Below are 15,940 nucleotides of genomic sequence, written 5' to 3'. Positions count from 1 at the left end.
AGCTGTACCACCATATGTGAACAGGTATCCTGTTTGAGATCTCCCTTTGTGAGGATCAAACAAGTATCCAGCATCTGCATAGCCAACTAGTTGTGACTTGGATCCATAGGGATAGAACAATCTCATATCAACCATTCCATGAAGATATCGAAAGATTTGTTTGATTCCACTCCAATCTCTTCTGGTTGGAGAGGAATTATATCTTGTTAGTAAATTCACAACAAATGATATATCGGGTCTTGTATTATTAGCAAGATACATTAGCGCTCCACTGTCACTAAGATATGGTACTTCAGGACCAAGGATATCTTCATTTTCTTCTTTAGGACGGAATTGATTCTTTTCCACATCCAAAGATCTTACTATCATGGGGGTACTCAAGGGATGTGACTTATCCATATAAAATATTTTCAAAATCTTTTCTGTGTATGTCGTTTGATGAATAAAGATCCCATTTTTTGTATGCTCGATCTGCAGGTCGAGACAAAATTTAGTCTTTCCAAGATCTTTCATCTCAAACTCTTCTTTTAGAGTTTTTATAATTGTTGGAATCTCTTCAGGAGTCCCAATGATATTTAAGTCATCAACGTACACAGCAATTATAATGAATCTAGATGCAAATTTCTTTATGAAAACACACGGGCAGATATCATCATTCTTGAATCCGTTTTTGGCCAGATACTCAGTAAGACGATTATACCACATTCGTCCAGATTGTTTCAGACCATATAAAGATCTTTGCAATTTAACTGAGTATAACCCTTGCGAATATTCATTGGATGGTTTAGATATCTTTAGTCCTTCAGGGACTTTCAATAAATATCCCGATCTAATGAGCCGTATAAATAGGCTGTTACCACATCCATTAAATGCATATGTAGTTTATGATATGTGGATAAACTGACCAAATAACGTAATGTTATCGCATCCACTACAGGGGAATACGTTTCTTCATAATCTATACCGGGCCTCTATGAAAAACCTTGTGCTACAAGTCGAGCTTTGTAGCGTAAAACTTCATTTTTCTCATTTCGTTTTCTCATTTCGTCCACTACAGGGGAATACGTTTCTTCATAATCTATACCGGGCCTCTATGAAAAACCTTGTGCTACAAGTCGAGCTTTGTAGCGTAAAACTTCATTTTTCTCATTTCGTTTTCTCACAAATACCCATCGGTATCCAACAGGTTTTACATCTTTTGGTGTACGGATTACAGGTCCAAAGACTTCACGTTTTGCAAGTGAGTCTAACTCAGCCTTCATGACTTCTTTCCATTTTGGCCAATCATTTCTTTATCGACACTCTTCGATTGATCTTGGCTCAAGATCCTTACTTTCATGTATGATATTTAATGCCACATTATATGCAAATATTTCATTGACAATTGTCTTATTTAGGTCCCATTTCTTTCCTGTAAAGACATAATTTATCGAGATCTCGTCATTTTCACAATTTTCAGGTACCTGAACGTCTTCTGGCGTTAAAACTATATCGGAATTTTGGACAACTGCAGGTGTCTCTACTATGTCTTTCTCAACAGGAATAGTATTTACCTCTTTTCTCTTTCGAGGATTTTTATCTTTGGAACCGACAGGTCTGCCACGCTTCTGGCGTGTATTTGCTTCGGTGGCAATTTGTCCAACTGGGACATCAATTCGAATTGGGACATTTTCCGCTGGTATATACGACTTGGTTATCCTCTTTGTATCAGAAAATGCATCAGGCAATTCATTTGCTATTCTTTGCAAATGTATAATCTTTTGATCTTCTAATTCACATTGCCCTGATCGAGGATCTAAATGCATCAAGAATGATTCATTCCAATTAAGTTCCTTTTCAGGAAACTTATTCTCTCCCCCTAATGTTGGAAATTTCGATTTATCAAAATGACAATCCGCAAACCGGGCTTTAAATACATCTCCAGTTTGTATCTCAAGATACCTCACTATAGAGGGAGAATCATATCCAATTGGGATCCCATTTTGGTGCGATTAGGTGGTGCAATAGGAACATATATCGCACACCCGAATATTCTTAAATGGGAAACATTTGGCTGCTAGCCAAAAGCTAATTGCATGGGAGAGAACTGATGGTAACTTGTTGGCCTCAAACGAATAAGTGCTGCGGCATGTAAAATAGCATGCCCCCAAACCGAAGTTGGGAGATTTGTTCTCATAAACAAGGGTCTAGCAATTAATTGGAGGCGTTTAATAAGCGATTCTGCTAACCCATTTTGTGTGTGAATATAAGCTACTAGATGTTCAACACTTATTCCATTAGCCATACAATAAACATCAAAAGTTTGAGAAGTAAATTCACCAGCATTATCAAGACGAATTGCTTTGATTGGATTTTCTGAAAATTGTACTTTTAATCGAATAATTTGAGCCAATAATCTCGCAAACGCCAGGTTGCGAGAAGATAATAAGCACACATGTGACCATCTCGAAGATGCGTCTATTAGGACCATAAAATATCTAAATCCACATGGTGGATGAATAGGTCCACATATATCATCTTTAATCCTTTCTAGGAATTCAGGGGACTCAAATCCAATCTTTACTGGTGATGGCCTTAAAGTTAACTTCCCTTGAGAACATGAAGCACAATAAAATTCACTAGTTTTAAGAATCTTCTGATTCTTTAGTGAATGTCCATGGGAGTTTTCAATAATTCTCCTCATCATGGTTGTTCCCAGATGATCCACTCAGTCGTACCAAGTTATGAATTCAGTTAGGCTAGTAAACTTCTGGTTTACAGTGGCATGCGATTCAATTGCACTAATCTTGGTATAATATAACCCAGATGAAAGTGAGGGCAACTTTTCTAATATAACCTTTTTATTTGAATCATGAGTTGTGATACATAAGTACTCATGACTTCCCTCATTCATAGTCTCAATATGATATTCATTTCGGCAAATATCTTTAAAACTCAACAAGTTTCTTCGAGATTTGGTAGACAATAGTGCATTATTTATTATGAATTTTGTTCCTCCGGGAAACAAAATTATAACTCTTCCAGAACCTTCAATCACATTGCCTGAGTCAATAATAGTATTAACACATTCTTCTTTTGGCAGAAGATGGGTAAAATATATATCACTTTTGAGAATAGTGTGCGAACTTGCACTATCCGCAAGGCATACATCTTCATTACATATCCTTGCCATTCTCTTCAAAGACAAATAATAATAAAATGCACAGTTAAATTGAATACTTGATCGGAATTATTTTTCTAAGAAATAGTGCACATAAAAATAATGTCATATACTAAAATTTTATTTTAAAAACATGACATATTTATTGATTTCAAAATTCATAAACATTAATATTTCATTATTTATATACATCATATTTGAAACTTAAATACATAGGAAATAAAACTTAACAATAAGTTCTTTACATTATTTATTTACATAAATACTTATCAATCCCTCATATTAAACTATTCCATCATTGATCAAATGACCAATATTTCTTTCAGGATCCTCAAAGAAATCAGATACATCATAATGAGTGGTGGAATTCTCAGCATCATTTGAAATAAAATTCGTTTCCTTTCCTTTGTCATTCTTTTTCAAAGATGCTTGGTAAAGATCAACTAGGTGCCTTGGGGTACGACAGGTACGTGACCAATGACCCTTTCCACCACCACGAAAACACTTATCCTCTGTTGATTTATTTTGCCCAGAGCTTCTTTCTTTATCCCACTTCTGGTGAGATCCTCTCTTTTGAATATAATTATTTTTCCTTCCATAAATTTTCTTGTTATTAAAACCTTGCCATTTACCTCTTCTAGGGTAATTTGCCGCATTTACTTCAGGAAATGGGGCGGCGCCAGCTGGGCGCGCTTCATGATTCTTTAAAAGCAACTCATTGTTGCGTTCAGCAACAAGAAGGCAAGAAATTAACTCAATATTTTTTAAATCCTTTTTCTCGATATTGCTGCAGGAGCACATTCGAGGCATGGAAGGTTGAGAAAGTTTTCTCCAACATATCATGATCAGTTATCTTTTTCCCACATAATTTCATTCGTGAGGTGATTTGAAACATTGCAGAATTATATTCATTTATGGATTTAAAATCCTGCAGACGCAAGTGCGTCCACTCATATCGGGCTTGAGGAAGTATCACCGTTTTTTGATGATTATACCTTTTTTCAAGGTCTTTCCAAAGATCTGTAGAATTTTTTAATGTGAGATATTCATTTTTCAATCTTTCGTCAAGACGACGAAGAAAAATCATGGCTTTGGCTTTATCCTTCTGGGATGCATTATTTTCAGCCTTAATGGTATCTCCAAGATCCATTGAATCAAGATGGATTTCAGCATCTAGTATCCATGATAAATAATTGTTTCCAGATATATCAAGAGCATTGAATTCAAGATGAGAGAGTTTCGACATAATGAAAATTTGTTACCTTAGTCTTCCTAAAAATTTGATCAGAGTCTTGTGCTGATAACGTGTTGTAAAATAAATAAGGAAGAGGTAATAAAATAAAATATAAATAGAAAAATACTACTATCAATATTTACCAATACTATTATACTACTGTAAAGATAATATATTAATATTATATTAGTATTGTATGAAGAGAAAAAGTAAATAAGTGCTTTATTGTATAAGAAAAGAGAGAGAATATTTGTTGTTAATATTGATGTGTGTATTGTCTCGTATCATACCCCCTATTTATACATGTATGGGGTTCATATTTTCAACCTTCATTAATGTAAATTCTTTCTTAGTAACATGAAAACCGAGTCACCCACATGATATTAATGGGCATCCATATCCTTTATGTTTATCACAACAACAATTAATTAATTTGTAATTTTCATTTTTTAGTTGGTCACAAATTCGGTTGTTAATAGATACCGATTTAGTGACCAACTGTTCTAATGCTAAGATTTTATAGTTGGTCGCTAAAATCGATCGCTATATTAACTGTTAGCAACCGATTTAGCGACCGCTACTTTAACGACCGAATTAGCCACAAATTATTTTATAAACATATTTTTAAATCGGTTGCTAATTCGATCACTAAATTATTAAATAACAACCAATTTAGCGACCAAATGTTTTAAAACCAGCATTTTATAGTTGATTGCTAAATCGATCGCTATCTTAACACTTAACAACCGATTTAGCGACTAACTTCTTAGCGACCGATTTAGCGATCAACCACCATTAAACTTATTTTTATATTGGTCGCAAAATCGGTCGCTAACTTAAAAATAGCGACTGATTTAGTCACCAACATACCCTAAAAGCTTGTTTTTTGTTTTGGTCGCTAATTCGGTTGCCAAGTTAAAAAAATAGTGACTGATTTTAGCGACCGACTAGATTGGCTTTGTCATCGGTAGCTAAATCGGTCATAAATTTTTATTTTAGCGACCAATTTAGCAACCAAGAGTGGGTGGTCACTAAATCGGTCGCTAATTGAAATTTAGCGACTGATTTAGCAACCAAATTTTTTTTAAATCCTAAAAAATTTTGGTTGGTCGTAAAATCAGTTGCTAATAGTGAGCGATTTTGTTGGTCGCTAAAATCGGTCGCTATTTTAAAACTTTCTTATAGTGATTAAGTCATATTTAACAAGGATTTTTTTAATTATAAGTCGTATTTTATTTTGAAAAAATTTATTTATATTTTTTAATTTTTTTAAAAATAAAATACGATTTATAATTAAAAAAAATTCTTGTTAAATATGGCTTATTCCAGTGTACCTATATATTTCTGGAGACGATGATAATGGTTGCCATTGTTAAATATGGCTTATTTTTTTAATTTATAATTAAAAAAATTCTTGAAGAAACCATACTTGTTATATGTATATTTTTGTGTACTCCTATATACTGTTTGTAGATCTATATACTATTTGGAGACGATGATAATGGATTAAAAACGCGAATTTCAAAAACTTAAATGGAGTTCGCTGCAGATAAGGCAAACTCTATAATTTTTATAGAGTTTGCCGAAAGTGCAGTCGTACTTGCTCTAAACAAAAAAGATTATATTTAAAAAATTAGTTTAAAAATGGTGTTTAGAAAAATATGAATTTTTTTTTTATTTTATTTCTGAAAAAATCCTACATTTGTCGTCTCCCTTGAACCAAATACTTGCATAATGAACCTTAATTAAAATATTTCAACACATGCTATAGCGTTAAATTTTTAGTACTAAATTTCAACAAATATTTTTCTATTGCAGCTCTCTACACAAATGGAAGATTCGAAATTCCTAGGCACAAGCACAATCAATATCACCGTAATGTTTTTTGTTGGAATAAATTAATTTTAATGACCAACATCATCCATATTGAATCACCAAAAATATATATATCATAATGCGGAAGCGTACCTGAATTCATAAACATGAATCATACGATTGGAAGAGTTTGGATCTTGTGGTTCTTTCGATCTTCCTCAACCAAAGCCTTCTGTATTCCTAGGAGGCTGAACTGCAACTCTTTTGATGGGGAAAGAGTAACAAATGCGGCTTTGGTATATCGAGGACCAAAACCCTGAAGGTCTATTTATATTTGAATATGACACCCATTAAACCCTTAAACCCAAATAAAATAGTATCTAAAGCCCAAAAGATAATATATCTAAAATCCAAAAAAGATAATTATCTAAGGAACAAAAGATAATTATCTAAGGAACAAAAGATAATATCCGGTTTTATTCTCATTTAATTCCAAATCAAAAGTAATAATGACTTATTCAATTTAGCATTTATAACAATAAATGAGATCACCATTATATAAGTCATTTATTTTGAAATAGCATAATTTGTTATTATAATTAATATATGTATTGCCCACAAATAAGTTAGGAAATCAAATAATTTTCTAACAATCTCGCACTTGGGCTATACATATATTATTTCTTGACATAATCACATCTTTATAAACTTTATGCGCGTATCTGAATGCTATTTCTCTCATTACTTTAACAATCTGGTCCGTCTCATACATTAGATATGGAACTACCGCAGCTTTTATCACATTAAATGCCGTGACTAAACCACGCCAATCACCATCCTAATATACTTAACGACATAGATCAAATTTGGATGAGTAATATGGAAATTACATGCCAAGTGATCTCATGCATGTCTATTTCCAACTGGTCCAACTTTATTGAGATCAAACACAATACAAATATTGCAAAATGAACATTTCACATAACATGAAATAAACCATCAACTTAATTCTGCAGAAAAATAACTCAATTATCTGTCATAGGACATATATCATAAAATAAACTCCCACTAAACCAAAGCATCACAAATATTGACACTCATCCGAGCAGTGTGCTCTTGAAAGACTTTAGGGATCAATTCCTTGGTTAATGAGTCTGCTAGCATATACTCTATTCCTATATGTCCTATGGAAATCTGTTTTTTTTTCTTAAACTTTCTCCTTAACAACTAAGAACTTGATATCTGTATGCTTCGATTTTGTCAAGCTCTTACTGTTATTGGAGTATAGTACTGCTGACTTATTGTCACAAAATATCCTTAATGACCTTTCAATGTCATCTACTATATGAAGCTCAGTGACAAAGTTTCGCAACCATATGCCATGAAATCGAAATCGGAATCAGAGTTCCTAATGATCTCCAAATTTTCTGATCTCCGATAAATAAGCATGTAATCCTTTGTTCGCTTTAAATAACGCATTACGCGTTTAACAGCTATCCAATGATCCATGCCTGGATTGCTCAAGTATTTATCCAACACTCCCACTATAAATGATATATCGGGATGTGTGCAGACTTGGGCATACATTAAATTCCCTAGTGCTGATGCATAAGGTTTATCATGTATTGCTATCTTCTCAAAATCATTTTGGGGTATTGCTTGAGACTAATCTTGTCTCCTTTAGCTACGGGTGTGTCCATTGGTCTACAACTTTCTATGACATATCTATTTAAAATCTTTTTGATATAGTTCTTTTGTGATAATCCAAGAATACCTTGAGAGCAATCTCTTAGTATCTTGATTCCTAATACCAAAGAGGCATCACCAAGATCTTTCATTTCGAATTTGTTCGATAGAAATTTCTTAGTTTCATGCAACAAGCCTATATCACTATTGGCAAGTAGAATGTCATCAACATGTAAGACCAAAAGGATGTATTTACTCCCACTGAACTTGCGGTATACACACTCATCTATAATATTTACCTCAAAACCATGAGGTAATGACTTAATTAAACTTGTGATACCATTGACGGGAAACTTGTTTGAGACCATAGATGGATTTTCTTCTTTTTCTATTGGATCTCCTTAATGACACTTCTTGAGGTTGTTAAGCTTGCTGTATGGGTTGGGTTTGAGGAGGATTCTCATTATTTTTCTGTACTGTAGCAGTATCTTGAGCAACAACAATATTCTCATTGTTCTCTTGTACTGTAGCTGGATTTACAACAGGATTCTCATTGTACTTTTGTACTATAACTGTATCTTGAACAATAATAGGCACAAGGTCCTGATCATTGTCAGTTATAGAATCCTCATCAAAAGCAACATTCCTAATATTTCCTTCCCCCAAACTCAACATCCTCAAGAAATCTCGCATTTTCCGTCTCAAAAATAGACCTTGATGCAGGATTGTAAAACTTGTACCCCCGTGAACGCTCAGCGTAACCAACAAAGTAGCAACTAATTGTCCTTGAGTCCAATTTTCTTTCATACGGCCTATAAGGTCGCGCCTCAGCTGGACATCCCCAAATATGCAAATGCTTTATACTAGGCCTTTTCCCAGTCCAAATTTCATATGGGGTTTTGTTAACTGCTTTGCTTGGCACCCTATTAAGGATGTACACTGCGGTCTTTAAGGCTTCTCTCCAGAGTGATTCAGGTAAGGAAGAATGACTAATCATACTTCTCACCATGTCCTTAAGAGTTCGGTTCCTTCGCTCTGCAACACCATTCATGTTAGGTTTGCCTGGCATAGTGTATTGCGGAACAATACCACACTCCTCTAGGAAAAGAGCAAAAGGCCCAGGACGTTGCTCACCTGAACCGTCATATCTTCCGTAGTATTCACCACCACGATCAGATTTGACAGCTTTAATTTTCTTTCCAAGTTGAAGTTCAACTTCAGCTTTGAAAGACTTGAAAACATCCAAGGCTTTGGACTTTTCATGAATTAAATATAGATACCCGTAACGAGAGTAATCATCTATGAACGTAATAAAGTACCGTTGTCCATTCCAAGAGACAGTAGGGAATGGGCCACATATATCGGTATGTATTAGTTCTAAGACATCTTTAGCTCTCTCGGCACCTATTTTTCTTTCGTTTGTCCTTTTCTCCTTTATGCACTCAATGCAGACTTCAAAGTCCGCCAAATTTAGGGGTCCGAGAATTCCATTCGACACGAGCCTCTGAATTCTCTGTTTAGAGATGTGGCCTAGGCATTTGTGCCATAATGATGCCGAATTCTCATTCAGTTTTTGTTTTGTACCCGTTTGCAGTATTTCATTATTATAGGAATTTAAGTTAAGCCTATATAGATTATCCACCAAATGACAAGAGCAAATATTATTCGAATTGTAAAAAAGACTGACTTTATTGTCTCCGAATGAACAAAAATAACCTGATTTGTCCAAACGAGAAACAGAAACCAAATTTCGTCTAAATGACGGTACATGAAATGTCTCTAATAAATCCAAGTAAAATCCACTCGTGGAACATAATCTAAAAGTTCCTATAGTTTCGACTGCAACTATATTGCCATTTGTCACGTAGATGTATCTTTCAGCATCACTTGGCGGTCGGCTCCACAGGCAACCTTGCATAGTGACACTTACATGAGTAGTAGCAGCAGAATCTACCCACCAAGTATCAACAGGTGCATAACTTAAACTAGCCTCAGAACAAACGAAAGTAAGAATTATACCCTTCTTTACATGCCAATTGGCATATTTGGTACAATCCTTCTTCATGTGTCACACCTTCTTACAGAAGAAACAAGTTGAAACTTGATCTTGTTTCTTAGCCTTTTTCTGCTGAGAAGGCACATCCGCAGTAGTATCACGCTTTTTTTTTATACTGAGAAGATGAAGCCATGTGAGCACTTTCAGTCTTATCTTGCTGCAGCCTCTCTTCTTCTTGCACACAGTGAGATATAAGCTCATTTAAGGACCAAGTGTCCTTCAGAGTGTTATAACTCACTTTGAATTGCCCAAAGTGTGCAAGAAGGGAAATCAAAATGAAGTGCACAAGTAAATCTTCAGACAACTCTAACTTTAGTGCTTTCAATTTTGAAGCAAGATGAGACATTTCCATAATGTACTCCCTTATGTTCCCTTTACCTTTATACCTCATGGAGACAAATTTGCTCAAAAGGCTACTTGCCTCCGCCTTTTCATTCTTAGTAAAGAATTTTTCAACATCTTTCAGGAACTGTTTGGCATCTTTATCCTCAGTAATTGAGCCCCGAAACGCCTCAAGAATTGAGCGTTTCATGATCATAATGCTCATTCGATTGGATCTCTCCCACTTCTCTATTTTAACCTCATTGAGGTTTTCTGGAGTGGAAGTGAGTTTCTCCTCTCGAAGAGCTATATCTAGATCCATACAATCGAGGACAATCTCCACGGTATCCTTCCAAACTTTAAAGTTTGAACCATTCAGCATAGGAATACTGCTAATTTGCGCATAAACATTGGTAGCTAAAGCCATAGTTTCTGGATTAGAACAAAAAGAACATGCAGTAAATATTAGTTAATTAATGGGTAAAAAAATCCATATTGAGATATCCAGCACAACATTAATTTTCAATCTTTGGATAGAAAAATTAACTGTAAGTGATACTCTCATTGCAGTAATCAAATATTGTCAAAATTCCTGTCACACATTAAGCCTTTCTTTGAACCGACTTAATGCGCACATGGAGACTTAAACTTCGCAACCTATTTATTACCGCATATATTTTCTATTAATTGGCCAAACAATAACCTTCCTTTGGGCCGATTATTGATCGCATAATTAATAAGAAATAAACAAAAGTGTGCAATGCTTATTATTTGGCCAAACAATAAACTTCCTTTGGGCCGACACATAAATAATAAGTATTACTTTATTCTTAGTTACCCAAATATTTATTTACCATTAATATGTGTATGTAATTCGGCCAAATATAGACCTTCCTTTGGGCTGACAAATATTCGCATGAATTACATATCATCATATTCCTAATGTTTTGAATAAATTAATTTTCACAAAATAGACTACTTTGGCAGCATAATGTTCAATCAATTTATTTCAAAACCAAATCTTTATAAAATAGGTGGGTATAATAATCCAAATTATTACTAGTGTCCTTATGTAACAATTAAATAATATTTTTTATTATTCAAATATTATTAATATATATATATAACTTGGCCAAATATAAATCTTCCTTTAGGTAGATCAATATTTACATAAGTGACATATACATAATAATCCTTATATCCCAAAAGAAATTATTTAATTAACTTTATACCAAATTAATGGCAAACGTAATTAAATCTGAGATAATTCAATAATATTCTATCAATGTTTTAAAAAAAAAGTCATCATTATTTATTTATTTATTTATTTATTAAAAATAATTGTATGAGCATCATCTCAAAAAAAAGAAATAACTGAAACACTATATTTCCATCATAAGTGCAAACAGTACAACTATGTGTATAGCCAAAGTAATACGATGGTTTTTACGAATTTTCTAAGCATAACAGGACGTGTGTATGCATACATATAAGGAACCACGATGGCATACATACATGAAATATGATGCACGCACATAACAAAAATACACAGGTGTACAGTGACAATAAATCGAATCGTATATATATGTATATAGTTTTACTGTGCAACAATTCCAAATGTATACGATGTACGTATATACACATATATATTAATTCAAAAGGAATAATAAACTAAATATTTTGATGATTAAATTATGGATGGCTCTGATACCACTTGTTGGAATAAATTAATTTTAATGACCCCAGAATATCCATATTGAATCACCAAAAATATATATATCATAATGCGGAAGCGTACCTGAATTCATAAACATGAATCATACGATTGGAAGAGTTTGGATCTTGTGGTTCTTTCGATCTTCCTCAACCAAAGCCTTCTGTATTTCTAGGAGGCTGAACTGCAACTCTTTTGATGGGGAAAGAGTAACAAAGGCGGCTTTGGTAGGGACCGAAACCCTGAAGGTCTATTTATATTTGAATATGACACCCATTAAACCCTTAAACCCAAACAAAATAGTATCTAAAGCCCAAAAGATAATATATCTAAAATCCAAAAAAAATAATTATCTAAGGAACAAAAGATAATATCCGGTTTTATTCTTATTTAATTCCAAATCAAAAGTAATAATAACTTATTCAATTTAATATTTATAATAATAAATGAGATCACCATTATATAAGTCATTTAATTTGAAATAACATAATTTGTGATTATAATTAATATATGTATTGTCCACAAATAATTTCCTAACATTCTTGTCATCCAGACTTGGTGGCGCTAATTTCCGCATATTTATTACCCTCTCAACCATCTTGGTGCCAATTACAATAGGATTGACATTGTCATTTGCTTTTGAGTACCCACGACTGACAGCAGGCATAGAGCTTCCTGTAGGATGAGAACCGCCAGAGGACCGTCCTCTAGAAGGAGAACATGATTGCCGCCTTGGTCTGCCGCTAGGAGCTGGCTCAACAGATGAAGACCGAGAACTGGGTGCTCCAGGCCTCCCCCTAGTTGCTGACAGTGGCCTTTCTGGTAGTGATGTCCTCAAATTGGGTGGAGCATCAAGTGAAAAGCCAGGCATCTCAGATGGATTCCATGGTCTTGATCTTACAGTTGGTGAAGTGCCACGTGAAGATGCTGGTTGCCGTGACACCACCGGAGCTGGCTTGGAGATTGAAGAAGCCTTAGCTGAAGGAGCAGATATGCTGGGTGCACTTGATGGTGTGGTTGGTCGCCTAGTTGGAGTAGATGCCCTTGATATGGACCTGGATGAAGGTACGGTAGGCCTGCTAGTTGGTGTTGAAGATCTTACAGTAGATCTTGACAAAGGTGTAGAGGATCTAGCTGGAACTGTGGGTTTAGTTGCAGCGACCGTAGTCTTGGAGGCAGAAATCATACTCTTTGTAAGAGAAACCACAGGCTTGGTTGTAGAAGATGTGGTCTTGTTTGTAGCAACCGCCGTCCTAGCTGAAGATAAGGTAGCCCGAGAAGTAGGTGTTGAAGATCTGGGTTTTGAAGCTGTGGTCAATGTAGGGCGCCCAGTAGGAGAAGTCATTGATGATGAGGGGCCTCCTAGTTACGCCACTAGATGAACTTAACCCGGGCAAGCTAAGGAAGCTGGTTGTGAATATATGTTTAAAGATCTAATTTAAAATTTAAAGATCTAGTTATATTTTTCTTAAATTAGTAGAATATTTTTATATGTTTATAGATCTAGTTATATATTTTTAATTGTGAATATCTTTAATTTGCAGATAAATATTTTGTTAATTTTAATATTTTTAATATTAAAAATAATTTAATTATAAAATTAAAAATAGTATAAAAATTTAATTAATATATATATATTAAATTGAAAATTTAATAAAATTATAGAGACAATTAGAATAATAAAATCATTCCTAAAATATCATCTGTCAACGCTTAATCTTATTAAAAATTTATCTATTTTAATGAACTTAGATATTGAGGCATGCTTAATTTAAGAAAGGAGAAATACAAAATATAATCAAAAGCATGATAGAATCATGGAAGGTATATACTATAAGAAAAAATATAGGTACCAACATATTATCTGCTAATTTATTGTCAACAATAATTAATTATTATATTTTAAACACATATATAAAGAGGCACATCTAAATTTTTTTTTATAAAGACACTTCCATTAAACACAGTCATAAAAAAGACATTTTTATTAAACATATCCACAAAAATATTTCCATTAAACACAGTTATAAATAAGAGTTGACAGAAATTGGCAGAAATACTGTTAATAACGTAGCGGGGTTGATACTATAAATATGACTTGTATAATGAACAGAGAGTAAATATTATCAACATGCATTAATCCCAAAATCTTTTGTAATCTGATATTATTATTGGATTTCGTTATTGTCAACCATTCAAACTATTATGTATTGAAGTCTACTTTCTTTTCTTTTTTTTTAGTTTTTTTTTCTATATAACCATGTAACCAAGTTGGTCAAAACTAAAAATAAATAATGTGCTTCTAATCTCATTAAATAAACGTGATTTCTATGCGTCCCATACAAACGAAACGACTCTTCATTCGCTCTTCGTTATGAAGAAACATTCCTTCTTCTACAACACACACGAAACCGTTTTGTCTCTTCAAATATCTCTAAAAATCACTCAAATTTCAGTCAAGTTTTTTACGAAAACCACTACTCCAGCAGAATCGAGAGAAAATTTGGCAAGGAAGAACAAAAAAAGAACGAAAACAGCATCACAGACTACAAAAGGTATGAAAAAAACTACTGTTCATATGAAATCTTGCAATGTCGCATTTCTCCTAGTTGCATTTTAGGTTTACTGAATTTATTTTCTTCATTTAGTAGATCAAACTATTGTGCATGCATTTCTACAGTATAACTAGGTTTTGGAATGAAATTTATTATTTTTTTCATTCAGTTCAGTACTTCTTTTGCATGAAGAAATACTTCATTTTCGTTTTACTGGTTTGATTTGCTTCGTTTAGTAGATTAAATTATTGTGAATGATTTTTACGGTATAACTAGGCCTTGGAATGAAATTTGTTGTTATTTTCTTTCAATTTAGTGTAACTAGGGCTTTAAGATATACATGCTTGTTCTTATTGGTGTGGATATTTAACTAGAGCTTTGTTACTATCTTCAGTACTTCTTATGAATGGAAGAATACTATTCTTGTTGATTGAAAGTTGATCATTATTTATTAACCACATAAAAGTTTTTCAGTTCGGTGGCCTTTTTTATTTTGATTCTGTGCATGAATGAGTTTCGGTTTGGTAGGTTCTGGCATTTTAATTAGCTTGATTAAGATATACATGCTTGTGCTTGTTGATGTATTCAATAAGTTTTGTTTAGGACAATTGACATTAGAGACAACTCTTTCATTTTAATAAGGCATACTACTGTAAAATTGTCTCATTATATTAGATAGATTTCAGCATGAATGGTAGTTGACCTTGATACTTAAAGAAAGATATCAAGTTTCAGTAAGAGTTTTTAAAGAAACCAATCTACAAATGTCATTTTGAAAGAACACCTAATTGATGAAATTTGAAAAACTTTTCTTCTGGAAGATGTTGATTTGATTAAGATATATGTGCTTGTTCTTATTTGTGTGGATAGTTTAACTAGAGTTTTGAAAATGATTGTTACTATCTTCAGTACTTCTTTTGCATAGAGGAATACTATTCTTGTTGATTGAAAGTTGATCATCATTTATTAACTACATGAACGTTTTTTGGTATGGTGACCTTTGTGATTTTGGTTCTGTGCATGAATGAGTTTTGGTTCGGTAGCTTGTGGCATTTTAATTGACTTGATTAAGATATACATGCTTGTGCTTATTGGTGTATTGAGTGAAGTATTGACCAAACCTTTTCATTACAGCAAAACAGAACAAGACAATGGCAAAAATGAAGGAGAAGGCACATTATAACGTAAGCAAATTAAATATATTTATCCTCTTTCATTCGAATAATATCTATTTTGTATTATAAATATATCCTCACATTCTGTTTTAAAACTTGCAGAAAACTCATTATTGTAGATGCCAAACAAAGGTAATGGCAACAATGTACAGGGATATGACTCAAGAAAAGAAAGATATAGTGGAAGAAATGGGATTTGGTGGCCTGGCACATGTCCCAGAAAT

This window comes from Arachis ipaensis, chromosome B7 (genome assembly GCF_059453495.1).
Source record: "Arachis ipaensis isolate K30076 ecotype BB chromosome B7, ASM5945349v1, whole genome shotgun sequence".
NCBI lineage: Eukaryota > Viridiplantae > Streptophyta > Magnoliopsida > Fabales > Fabaceae > Arachis > Arachis ipaensis.
The sequence above is the reverse complement of the archived record's forward strand: the minus strand, read 5'-3'. Positions refer to the sequence as shown.